Source organism: Eptesicus fuscus, chromosome 9, assembly GCF_027574615.1.
Source record: "Eptesicus fuscus isolate TK198812 chromosome 9, DD_ASM_mEF_20220401, whole genome shotgun sequence".
Classification (NCBI taxonomy): Eukaryota; Metazoa; Chordata; class Mammalia; order Chiroptera; family Vespertilionidae; genus Eptesicus; species Eptesicus fuscus.
This window is the reverse complement of record NC_072481.1, coordinates 76,597,568-76,610,597: the sequence shown is the minus strand read 5'-3', so window position 1 is coordinate 76,610,597 and position 13,030 is coordinate 76,597,568. Positions and strand designations below refer to the sequence as shown.

Below are 13,030 nucleotides of genomic sequence, written 5' to 3'. Positions count from 1 at the left end.
TTAGAACAATGCCTCACATATAATAAATGCTTAGCTAGATTAGCTATTATTTAGAGTCACATGATTCAAATCTCAGTTCCACTGTTTAGTCGCTGTTCTTAGGTCAATTCATTTCTCTGAGCTCCTGTTTCCACATTTTTGACATATCTACCTCCCAGTGATTTTGTAATAATTTAATGAAAAAAATATTAAAGTATTTAATATAATGTCTGGCCCTAATTTTTAAAATTATTTTCATTGCCATCACTGGACCCTTAATATTCTCCTTAAAACATGGTGTTAGGAAATAATAAAACACTCCCAATGTAGTCAGAAGCAACACAAAGGACAGTGTGAAGACAGTTACTTGACCAAAATATTATCTGTTTATTAATGCAGTCTAATGTTGTATTTGCCTTTTTTCTCTCAGCACCTTGGAAATAAGAGTTGGAAAGAAAAAATATAAACTCTGTATCCATTGGTTCTGTCCCACTAATTCAGAGTAAGTCAATAAAAACAATGTATACCAAATAAGAACGTTTCCGGTGAAGGTAGGTCACATGACAGTTCTCTTTACTTAAGTCATTTATGCACTCTGTTAATTGTTTCACAAACACTTGTCAAGTACCTACAGGCTGCATCAGATAGAGCCCTGACCTTGTAGGTCCCATGGTTTAGTGGCATCTGGGCTCCTAAGACCTGCTCATTTGAATCCTATTTCTCTTAGATGGTCTTAAAATGGCCTCTATGTGATTCATTCTACATAATCATTCACGTTCCCCAAAAACGTAAAATGATCTACTTCTTCAAATTCCAGATGTCACACTAAAATGATGAACCACCTCCATCAGGATGATAGCCTATAAAGATAGACTATACTCCAGTCCCAACAAAACTGACCAATGTACAGATCATTTGGACCCTTTGCTTATCTATAGATTAAGGGCACTATGTTAAATAACCCAAAAAGCCTCTCTTAGTCTAGTCCTAAAGTATTATGATTGCATTATTCTATCAATTGGAATTTCCTGTGGCACAAATTGTCCAAGCTGCATACGTATGTCACTAGGACAATATCTCTTGGATCAGTCATAGAGGAAAAGCTCAGCAACAGTTCTTTTTCAAACTCTCAAACAAATATTCAAGAGTAAATTCCGAATGTCCCAAGAACAGCCTCAAAAGAATTCCTGCAGCACACACTGCTGCTTTTCCCACCAGCTCTCTCTCTTACCCAAATGCTGCTCGCCAGCTTCCTTGTGGTTCTTTCAAGTTACAAAAATCCATGTTTTCACATGTTTACATACATGTCCTTCAAGGGAGTCCAGGCCCCTACCCGATCCTAGGGGTTAAATGTTCACCAGCCTTAGCCAGTTATCATTATTCTAATATCCTTGCCAGTGACTGGCAAGTGATTGCAATTCTAGACAATTAGATATGAGACCTATACCATGAAGGGAAATCTACTAAGTGGCTTCTGGAAAGTGTTTCTTTGCTGTTGAAAAGGCATAGGTGAGAAGATGCTTCCATTTCTGACCCTTTCACTCAGCTGTGCAAGGTGATGGCTGGAGCTTCTGCAGCCATCTTGTGACCACGGGCGAAGTATAAAGTAAGCACACCTAGTGTAGCAGAGCAGAAAAATGGAAAACACCCAGGTCCTTCTTGATTTCACTCAGTTAACCAACCACAGGACCACTTATTTCTAGACTACCTGTTATCTGAGATTAAGGAAACACTACAGAGTCCTTGTTTGAGGCTGTGCTTCTCAAACTATAATGTGTATGCAAATAACCTGTGTGTCTTATTAAAGTTGCAGATACTGACTCAGAAGGTCTGGGCTGGGGCTGTGGATTCTGCAATTCTGACAAGCTCCCAGGTGATGGTGATACTGCCAGTTCTGAGACCAAACTTTGAATAGCAAAGGTCTAAATCCCTTTACATAGATTTTCTGTATTTGTAGTTGAAATCCTCTTAAATGTTGTAATCCTTAACCTGGCATTCTCTCTTATCCCCTTTTAACCTGTGTTGATAAAATTCAATTGAAGACCTGAAAATTTTAAATTAACTTCAGTTGCTATTAACTCGCAGTTCATGCTTTGACTCAATTCCACGCGTATCTATACCCCACCATCACCAGCACTTTGTCTTTCTCTTCTGCTTTAAATAAGGCACTCACGGGCCCTGGCACCCAGGGTGTGACAAAGGCGCCTGTGATTGCTGGCTGCATTAGCCCTGCTCCACCGCAGGGAGCTTGCCAGCGCACCTGGCCCAAAGGTGAAGCAGCTGCATGCACCTCGGTTCCTGCCCTGCCATCTCCAGCTCTAAGGGAAATGCTTGAGCGCTTTTGCAAATCAAAAGCTTTTCATCCTGAATTTGGTGATTCACCCTGAATGGCGCCTTCTTGGAAAGTCTGTAATGCACTATTGTGTAAGATAGGTAAAATTGGCCTGTCTCGTTGACAACACGCTTCTTCTCATGGCTCGGGCTGGGCTGGGGGAGGTGAAAGAGTCACAGGAAAAAGGGTTCCATACAAACAGCCTCCCCCCCCCACCCCCCGGGCTCAGCCATGCCAGTGTACCTGCGTGGGCTGGGCTGTCTGCCCCGTTGGTATTACCACCCTCTTTGTTCATTACATAGCCCCTGGATGAGAATTAGGTTTCAGCAGGTATGAAGATGGTACTTGTTTTTAACAAGGCGAATTTACAAAGCTTCCATACTAAAAAAGTGTGGGGGAGGCAGACATTCAAAGGCCATGCCAAATTTGCTTTCCCCCAAAGCAGGGAGAGACAAAGGAACTCTCAAGCATACCTCCCAGACACAAAGAACATGTGTTTACCCTCCAAATTCAAGCAAGTGAACTCAGCTCATTATCCCAGGAGCTGGTCACTAATTATATCCAGTTAAAAAAAATACCTACACTCCCATTCAAAAAGCCAAGAATTGTCTTTGTATTTAGGGTCAACTCACATTTCTTTTAGTGCCAGTCAACTCTACATTATGAACTTCCATGTATGTTATCTTATTTAATCGGTTCAACAACTCTGTCAGGTAGATATTTGAATTAGTAAGAGAAAAGTCCAGGATCTGAAATGTGTATATGGAGCCCAAGAGACTTTTACAAGAGGAAAGGGTAAAATAGTTCTGGGGAAACTATATTAAGTAGTTAAGAGAGCAAGTTTAGAGCGTCAATAGTTCAACCCCACACAGAGCTGAGAAGGACCCATCCTTGGCTCCTGCCTCGGGAGTCCAGTCATGCTCTTTGCAGACAGGAGGATGGTGACCAGAACCTTTCCCGGGGACCTTGCAGCCCTGGATTTACAACGCACAAGTTCACTGCTGGGACAGGGCTGTCCAGCTCAGGGCTTGGAAGTAGCCACTCAGAAGCCAGTCCACCACGGTGATTTCTCGCGTGGCTCTCTCAAACTTGTTCATTTGGATTCATTGCTGTATTTTAAAATATAGAAGTTTCACATAAAAATCTGTATTTTTTAAAAAAAATTTTCAAGGAAAGCAAACGATCTGTCTACACTGGGAAGTGAGACAATAACCCTCCTCATTGCTGAGGAGTGGGGACCCTTTTTTTCACAGAAGGTGTCTCCAGCTGGCACACTGAAATTCCCTGTTCTTTCCAACATGGGGACAGTGTCACTACCAAATAGAGCAAGTCCTCCCTCACATAACATTTTCTTGTTCAAATAGTTTCATTATAACATTGATGAGAAAGAAAAATCGGCTGACGGCCTGGGCCCCTGTCTGTGCAGAGTGGGCATGTTCTCCTCATGTCTGCGTGGGTTTTCTCCGTGGACTCTGGTTTCCTCCCACATCCCAAAGATGTGCAGATGGGTGAATTGGTGTGGCTACATTGTCCCCGTGTGAGTAAGAGTGAGTGTGACTGCACCCTGCCAAGGAAGGGTGTCCTGTCCAGAGTGAGTCCTGCCTGGGGCCATGAGCTCCCAGGAGAGACTCCGCCCACCATGACCCTGACTGGATAAGCAGGTTGGGAACTCATTATCTGTTGTGGGTTTTTTTGTGTTTGTCTTTTTTTAATATACCAGGTATTCTTATTGATTTCAGAGAGGAAGGGAGAGGGAGAGATGGAATCGTCAATGATGAGAAAGTATCATTGATCAGCTGCCTCCTGCACTCCCCACACTGAGGATCGAGCCCGAAACCGGGGCATGTGCCCCAACTGGGAATTGAACTCTGACCTCCTGGTTCATAGTTCGATGCTCAACCGCTGAGACATGCCGGCTGGGCCTCATTATCTGTTTTTAGTCACTCTTCTTAAATGTATGTATAGCTCATATTTATTTCAGTGTTTAATATTAGAAGTGTTTGGGGTCTTCATTTAGACATTTGGGGATGTTTTTGGGACCAGAAATGTGCACTAGGAACATAACTCTTGTTTCTATCAAAAGTTGATTTCACTTAAAAGTCAGTTTCCAAGAACCTATCGATGATGTTAGGTGAGGACTCACTGTATATGTCACTCTACAACCAGGTTCCTCAGCCTCAGAACTACTGGCACTGTGGGCCGGCTAATGCTCGGTTGTGAGGGGCTGTCCTATACATTGCAGGATGATTAGCAGCATCCCTCAGCCCCTTACCACAAGCCAAAAGGTCTCCAGACAGTATCAAATGTCCCCTGGTGGCAAATGTCCCCTAGTTGAGAACCACTCCCTGCCCTCTCCACACATTTAAGATACTATCCAAGGCCCATCCTCATTAGAGTCTGGATCTCCTACTGACTCCAAATTGTCCCTCACACCATTCATGCTGAAGTCTACAAATACATGCTGGTTTCCTTCAACTTGAGGTTTTGTGTTCTCTTTAAAACGACCGTAAGTCTAGGTGAGATATATGTCAAGTATCAATCATTTCGATCTTAGTTTCCAGATCCTTTTTAAGGGGCAACTTTTCAGGAGCATAAAAGCAGTGTGTCCTAAAGGAATGGTGATAGAAACAAGTGATTTTACAAAGGAAAGGGAACAGAGAAAGAGTAACAAAGGGGCTACATTATTTTCTTAAGGGCCAGCCAGCAGGCATCCACCGGAAACAAAGCTTGATGAGGATCACCTGTGCTCATGCTGCACTTGACTGCTTTGAGTGAGTAGGAGAATAGATTTACACAAGTCCACCCCCTTCCTGCATTGCTTAATGATGCACCTCATCATATTCTGATGAAATCTAGGGGTAATCATGGTCTTGTTTTAACTAGTTGTTCTGGCAAGGGGTCTTCTCAGAACTCTGTTCTTCATATTGGCAGCATAGCTAACAAAAACATACCCATTTGCCAGCTCCCCTCATTGTCTGCCCTAATTAGAGGGGATGCTGGTGCTCCTTTTAAAACAGCTGGAGGGAGGGGGATGCTGCAGGGAGAGTGACCCTCTGCAGGGGCAATTGCTCCAAGTGTCCTCTAAGCAGGGACAGCAGAAACTAGTGAAGGGCTTTTGCATGATGGGGTCTTTGGAGTCATTGAGAGAACTCTGAGGTTAGACCAGTGGTCGGCAAACTCATTAATCAACAGTGTCAAATATCAACAGTACAACGATTGAAATTTCTTTTGAGAGCCAAATTTCTTAAACTTAAACTTCTTCTAACGCCACTTCTTCAAAATAGACTCGTCCAGGCCGTGGTATTTTGTGGAAGAGCCACACTCAAAGGGCCAAAGAGCCGAATGTGGCTCGCGAGCCGCAGTTTGCCGACCACGGGGTTAGACAAATCTAACTTTATAAATTGTTTATAACTGAGCAACCACAAGACCCTCATACACCAAAACCTATGGAGTGTGGCTAAAGCAGCACCCAAAGGAAATGCACAGACTTAGAATATACTAGAGATCAAGAGGGCTGAAAATTAATTAATAAACTCTAAACCTGGAAACAATAAGTATTTTTATAGTAGAAGGAATTGAATAAAAGTAGATATTAATAAAAGTAAGAATCAATAAAATAAAATTTTTGATAAGTATGATAAAGAGAGATCAAAGTCATAACATGTAAAAAGGAGCACAAGAGTATAGTTACAGATGGGATATTTAAAAATTCTAAGATAAGAGAAATCCTTTCTGTTCTGTACCAGTCAGACATGACCAGAGACATTTTGCTTATTTCTTTACAAAAGGGACACATAATTATCCCATAATACTCCATGCATATCTCCATTATAGCACGTATTATGGTACACATTTTTTCACTTGTCTCATCCACTAGCCCCAGAACAATTTTTTTTTTTAAATATATTTTATTGATTTTTTACAGAAAGGAAGGGAAAGAGATAGAGAGTCAGAAACATCGATGAGAGAGAAACATCGATCAGCCGCCTCCTGCACACCTCCTACTGGGGATGTGCCCGCAACCAAGGTACATGCCCTTGACTGGAATCAAACCTGGGACCCTTGAGTCCGCAGGCCGACGCTCTATCCACTGAGCCAAACCGGTTACGGCCCCAGAACTCTTTTATGGAGGGACTGTTTCTTATTTATTTCTGTACCCTAGATGTAGGCATGCCTGGCATACTAAATATTTAATAAGTGAATGAATTTAGAGAAGCATTACAGGATGATGAAAGGGCTGAAATTTTGTGAGGAGGAATGCTTGAAGGAAACAAGAATATCTGATCTTCAAAAGAGATACTTACAGAACACATCATAGCTTCCTTCAAAAGTATGAAGGGATGTCACGGGGAAGAAGGATTACATTTTTCTGTGTAGACCCATGGAATAGGACTTACACCCATGGGCACAATGGAGACAGATAAAATTCAAGTGACAGAAGAGCCCACTGGGTTATCTGATTTATAAGAGATGCCTTTCTAGCCAGAATGTTTCTATTCAACTTTTTTAAAGTAAGAAGTATGTCTTAATTACTTTAATTTAATTGTGAACTTCTCTGACTTTCTTCCCATACACCACCTCCCCATCTCACCCCCAAATCACCTGTAGACAGTTACAGGGCCTTAACACAGTGGATAGTCAAGAACTGCTTGGCCAGCTTCAAGTTATAACCATGCACATACTGCTTCCTACATCTCAGTCAGATTTCCAATTTGGAAATAAACCTCGTCGGGTTGGTATGAAGCCTGATTCTAGCTAGGCTAAATGTTCCACTGAGCTGCCTGCCAGACGCTGCTAGTAACAACATTCTGTTCTTCACTCTGAATTGCAGTTTAAAAATCAATCGGGCTTTTTCCCAAATATCATGGCCACCTGTTTAAATCCTCTTTTCCTCTCTGCCCAGCATGAACATATTTCTCCAAAAATTTGAATTAATGATTTTTCTTCACCACTTCATTAAATGCAGACACTAGACTGACTTTTTCACCTGAGCACAACTCACCAACTATCTGCAAGGGTTTTGTTCTTCAAGCAAACAGACTCTTGATATGCTCACCTAAAGTTATATTTTTCGATGAATACCACTTTCAGACAAGAAATGCAATTGAAAATTGCATCCGATATTTGTAATTACTTAGGTCTCTACCTGTAGTGAATTGGTTTCACACAAGAGGAAATGCAAATTACTTTAAATTCAGGTGGAGGAGTATGCTCAGAGGGGTTTAATGAAAATCCTACAGCAACAACAAACCTAGCAGCTTAGGGAATTAGCAAGAGAAAGAACGCTGGAAACATTTTACTTGCTCAAATTCAAGATATTGCTGTGCGTGTTTGCCCATATACAATGTACTGTAGATGTATATATAAAAATGTGTAATGCACACTCATTATCTAGATTCTAGAACATCATGGCTAGCCCTTTGCAGCACATTTCTTAGATTGTTTTCCTAGAATACCAATTTTGCTGGCATATCCATTCCTTCCCTTCCCAACCTGGCTCCTCACAATGCCAAGCCTTTTCAGAATACATAAAATATGCAACAAATATGTCTGTCAACCCTCTTAGTGTTGTTGAAAGCCCAATATCACTAGGATAAAAGTTAGTTAATAGGAACTTACGTTTAATAAGCCAACTCAACAAATGGCAGATAAAAGCTGAAATTCCTGTCACCAAATTCCCAACTGTGATTTGGTTGAAAAAAATGACAGGTCTTGCATTGATTTCTCCTTTTGTATGTTCCTTGATGCAGAGCCCTCTTATGTACCCCAGAGTCTTGTAATGAACATCACATACATTCCCTATGAAATTACAGGCAAGTCCCTGGCATGTCCCAATCTTTGTGCTTTGTTACTGGAATTATTTGGAAAAGTGATGCTCACTCTTCTTACTCGTGAAGGGGAAATTGGGAGAAGGCATTGTTTTCTTCTGGGAGATGTTATATTTTCCTTTGTAGGCATCATGATCATTTTTATCTGTTTGTAGGTTTTTTTATTTGTAGAGTCCTCTGGTTTCCTTCGGAAATTGTGTTTCTAATTACTCCACTGGACACACACGTACCCACACACTTTTCCAGAGTATCTGCTGTGTCATATCATTGTTCTACTAATGACAATACTTGGACCTAGTGTGAGATATGTAGATTCACTGATAGGGAAATATTAGGTGGAGAGAGAAACAGATGATAGAGATAAAGATAAATAATCGATGATAAGTAGATAGATAGATAGATGATAGATAGATAGATAGATAGATAGATAGATAGATAGATAGATAGATAGATAGACAACCATGTACCCTCCCCTTTATTAAAGCCCTCAAAGCTTAAGGTTCCCTAAAAATTTGACTGACAGAGAGGGAAAAAATAAGATATTTGTGAGTGGTCGGTACTTTCATCAGGAAATAACCATAGTGCACCCTTAACATTATTTCCCCTGTCCAACATCTGAATCTCCTTCCTAGAAACAGACAATTCCTACACGAAAAGGCCTTTTTTCTTTTTTCATCTCCACCCACCTGGTTGTCATTTGTGGGCACGTGACCTACTCTCAGTCAATGAGATGCCAACACCCAACACCCAGGACCTGGTAGCCATGAGAGAAAGATGTGGGAACAGTGCAAAATGTGTGCTACCCATAATGTCCTGTGACGCTGCAGCAACTAAGGCAGGGCCAGTGGGCCTTGCACTGTTTGACAGAGGTACCAGCATCATCCTCACCGGGACACTTCATTTGTTCCTGCCCAACCACTAACCATCGCTAGCTACCCAGCCTTCCTGGAAGTTCTGTGAGATAACCAATATCCTTTTCTTTTCATCTTCTGGTATTTCTTTTCCTTTACTCTAAAGATTTATCAATGCAATATATGTACAGAGTTTAAAAATTACATAGAAGTAAACCATTTATGAAGAAAAATAACTGTCCTCTGTTTGCTATCTCATCCCCTCCCACCCTCTAGCCATGCTCCCCTTCTTTGTCTATTTCTTGTGGAGTTTATCTCCATGTTCCTCCGTAATATGCTACCCTGTGGGTCCCTGATTTATCAGTGTCAGACATCATCTATTGACTCCTTCTTATGCTAGATGATGGATGAGTTCCTCTACTCTACTTCTCCTCACCCAATCCTCCAAACACAGTCACAGAACAATCTCATTTAAACCCACAGAGAGTATTAGCTTTATAAGGTCAAGAGAAAGGTGATGCAGTACATTCTGAGGATATTTCTTCTACTCCATCAACTTTTTTTTAGAGTTGCATAGTTTTCTGCATATTAATCATTGATATTTTTTTCCCCAAATGCTTGATTGTATAAGAATTTCAGTAATTTGTTCTAAGTATGCCCTCTATTTTTCCTGGGGATCTGATGTTTACCTGACTGCTGTCCTTCCAGTTGGATGCTTTCCTCCCGTGTTTGCTGGTCCTTTGGTTGTCTGCTCATAGAGTGAGGACCTAACACCAATGGGAAATCCAGTGTGTATGGAAGGGCCCACACCCTCATAGATTTCTCTCTAGAGTGGATTGGGGAAAAGACCATTCTACATTGATGAACTCCTAAGTCCATGGTTGTTTCCTACAATGTCTCCAGAGTAGGAACTACCAATGTCCCTCACTGGGATATATTCCTGGCCACTGGCCTTCAGGGAGAGAGGCAAGGCATCCCACCAGGACGGGCTACATTGCAAGGTCCAGTGCCAAATGTAAATGTGGGCCCCTTGTTCCAAAAGCAGGAAAAGTGCCATTAAAGTTACTAAATTATAAAGCTTTTTTTCCTTCTGCAATCTTTCTCCTGATTTGTCATGGTGTTTTTTAGTTGCTATTTAAAGTTGTTTTATGTAAAAACAAATTAAATTTTACATTATTAGCATGAATGTTACTGTCCATCTTTATATTGTGCAATGCCAGTTTTTAATGCAAATATAGGAACATTTAACTCTTAAGCAGAATCACTGAAATTACATAATTTTTGTTTCATAACTTGTACTTGCACATATATACCATTCTTACCAAAGCAATGGAAATGCTGCACATACAAAAAATTGTTTTCATTTTACTTCCTGATAGGCACACATTCTACCAACATTCTCTACCTTCAGTTCCTGATGAGTAAGCTAGAACTGGAAAATAAAAAGAATTATGAGTTGCTCTTTCTTTCCTTCTATGTCTCCATTTTCATTATAAACAGTTTGCTAATATTGGAAAATAACAGGAATAAGAAAGGACATGAGCCTGACAACATGGCTCAATGGTTGAGCGTTGACCTATGAACCAGGAAGTTATGGTTAGATTCCTGGTCAGGGCACATGCCCAGAGGCAGCCAATCAATGATTCTCTTTCATCATAGATGTTTCTATCTCTCTCTCCCTCTCCCTTCCTCTCTGAAATCAATAAAAATATATATATTTTTAAAAAGAACATGATAGGGCTCCTTGGTGGTCGTGTTTCTTAGAATGCAATGGCCCTTTTTCTGCATTTGAGAGTTCTGACTTGAACAGAAACCATGCATGGTCCTTGAGGCTTTCCGTGCCTCAGGAAACTCACAGACTTAACATGCTTGCCTTGTACTCACTTTAAGTCTTGCTTACCTACTACATACCTGGGTCCACTGGAATTCTGTGCTCATGGATCATCACAAACCCTGTTCTTGAATGGGGCAGCAAAGAACATTGGACATACACATTATGTGTGTCTCTTCTGCTCACATTCATGTCCCATCATCCCATTGAACTTCACTTACAAAACACAAGTTCAAAGATAAAATCATTAAGAATCTCAAGATGGCAGCAGCAGAGCATTCAGTCAAGCATAGGACTCTTCTGAGCCCTGGGCTCTCTGCCTCTGACACTAGTCCCATGTCCTATGCATTGCTATGCAAGTCCTTTTTCCAACCCATTGCCCCACCCTCACATATGGTGATACCTGATTTCTCTGAGTCTGCAATCTCCCCGTTCAGTTTTTTTCACAGAATAAATCTGTTTTTTGTTTAAGAAATACACCTTTCACGTAAAACAGATCCACAGGCATGTGGGGAGCAGGTCCAGGATTACTGAGGTTCTCAGCAGGACAAACATGAATAGAAAATTGGGCAGGTTTATATAGCTTGGGTCGAGCAAAGGTGATGGGTAGGAAAGTGGAGAGAAAAGGATATAAAATACCAGACCAGTAAATGTTTATCAAGGCTTAGAAAAATAACCTATTACAGACATGTCAATTTGTTTATTTAACTAAAGATTATTGCTTCCATTAATGAATATTTTGCACCTTAGAAATGTCTTTGTTAAGTCTGACATTATGCAAACTTGTGATTTCCCAAAATGTTTTCTGTTTTTGTATTTTGGTGTAGTGGGAAATAATGGATTCTGGAGTTTACAGAACTAGCACTGAACCCTAGTCCCAGTATTCCCTAAGTGTAGCTATATATAAATTATTTAGCCTCTCTGGACTTTGCTTTTCTCTTCTAAAAATAATAAAGGTAACTACCTAACTTCAGACTATGGTTTCAAAGATAAAATAAGAGTTGAAATTATATAATATAATGACTAACACATTCTTGATATACAATGAATAAGTTTCTGGACTCACTTTTTGATATTATAAAAAAAAATTCTTATGATGATATTTAAGAGAACCAAATATTAAGTTGAGAATGATAGAGGGTAACTCGGATTTCATTCTCTGTGGACAATGAATAATAGATGATATGCAAATATATAATTTTCCTTATTACATTGATCACTTTACATTTATATGTGGAGCTAAATAATAAAGTATAACTGGTTTTCATTTATACATGTATCCATGTAAATTTGATTGGACTTGAGCAAAGAGAAGTGATTTACTTAGGTTTTTTTGTGAACTCTTTTTAAAGGATACTGTTACTGTTTCTAATTGGATATTTCTAATTGTTTATGACTAGCAATCAATAGTTACATACTTTATTATTTTAAACTATACTCCAGGAGTCCTTAAAATATTTATTTTTATATTGCTGTTTGCAGTTATCTTCTATCAGGTCCCAAACAATGGTCACCATGGGGCCATGTTGTAGTCCATGTGACCCATGTCTACATTGGGTACCAGTAGGCATGCGATCAGCATCGGTATGTACCCCAGATCCTCTTTTTCTGCAACCATGTTTTGCTTTGTTAACATTAATGACTGATTGTTGGGGATGCTGAAGAAAATAACCACAAGAACCTACATGCATATATGTAATTGGTCCAATGTTTATAATCAAATAGAGGATTGAAGTACCATAGTTGTTAGACTTTTGTTTGACCAGAAGAATAAATATCTGTTGAAATGTCATGAAGTTACAATGCATAATCAATGCAATGTAAAATGGTGAGGAAGGTAACAACACAAACTTAACATAGACCAGTACGTGAGCAAGTGCCAGGTATTTGATAGTGAGAGTAAGAGATGTTAGGTGATTGCTCTGGGTTGTGGAGCTGAGAAGAGAAGGTGGGGATTTATGAAGGTGGGGCTACATAAAGAAAATAAGACAAAGTCACTACATAATGGGAAAAGCCTTAATGATTCTCAAAGTTAGGAGTAATTTTGTAATACATATTTTTATGCATAATGAACTTTGGTTTTGTGCCTTGCATTTGGTATTATAAAAATCTCTTAGGAGAAATGATGTCTCAAAGTGTAAGGAGAAGTGGAATGGAAATACTTGATTCACTGGAAAACATGAGAAAGTTCATTCTGCTCTTATCCATT

The 13,030-nt window shown here is 40.1% G+C and overlaps 1 long non-coding RNA gene across 2 annotated transcripts in view; it reads right to left on the bottom strand.

Moving 5' to 3' along the window:
* The window catches only part of LOC114233181 (uncharacterized), a 61,028-nt gene that overhangs the window by 34,347 nt on the left and 13,651 nt on the right, over positions 1–13,030 (bottom strand). Inside the window, exon 4 of one of the 2 annotated variants that reach the window (XR_008556943.1) lies at positions 3,390–3,420. The exons of the other annotated variant lie outside the window; for it this stretch is intronic. This is a non-coding gene — a long non-coding RNA (uncharacterized LOC114233181). Of the gene's footprint in view, positions 1–3,389; positions 3,421–13,030 lie in introns of those variants that run through there. 2 annotated transcript variants of the gene reach the window in all.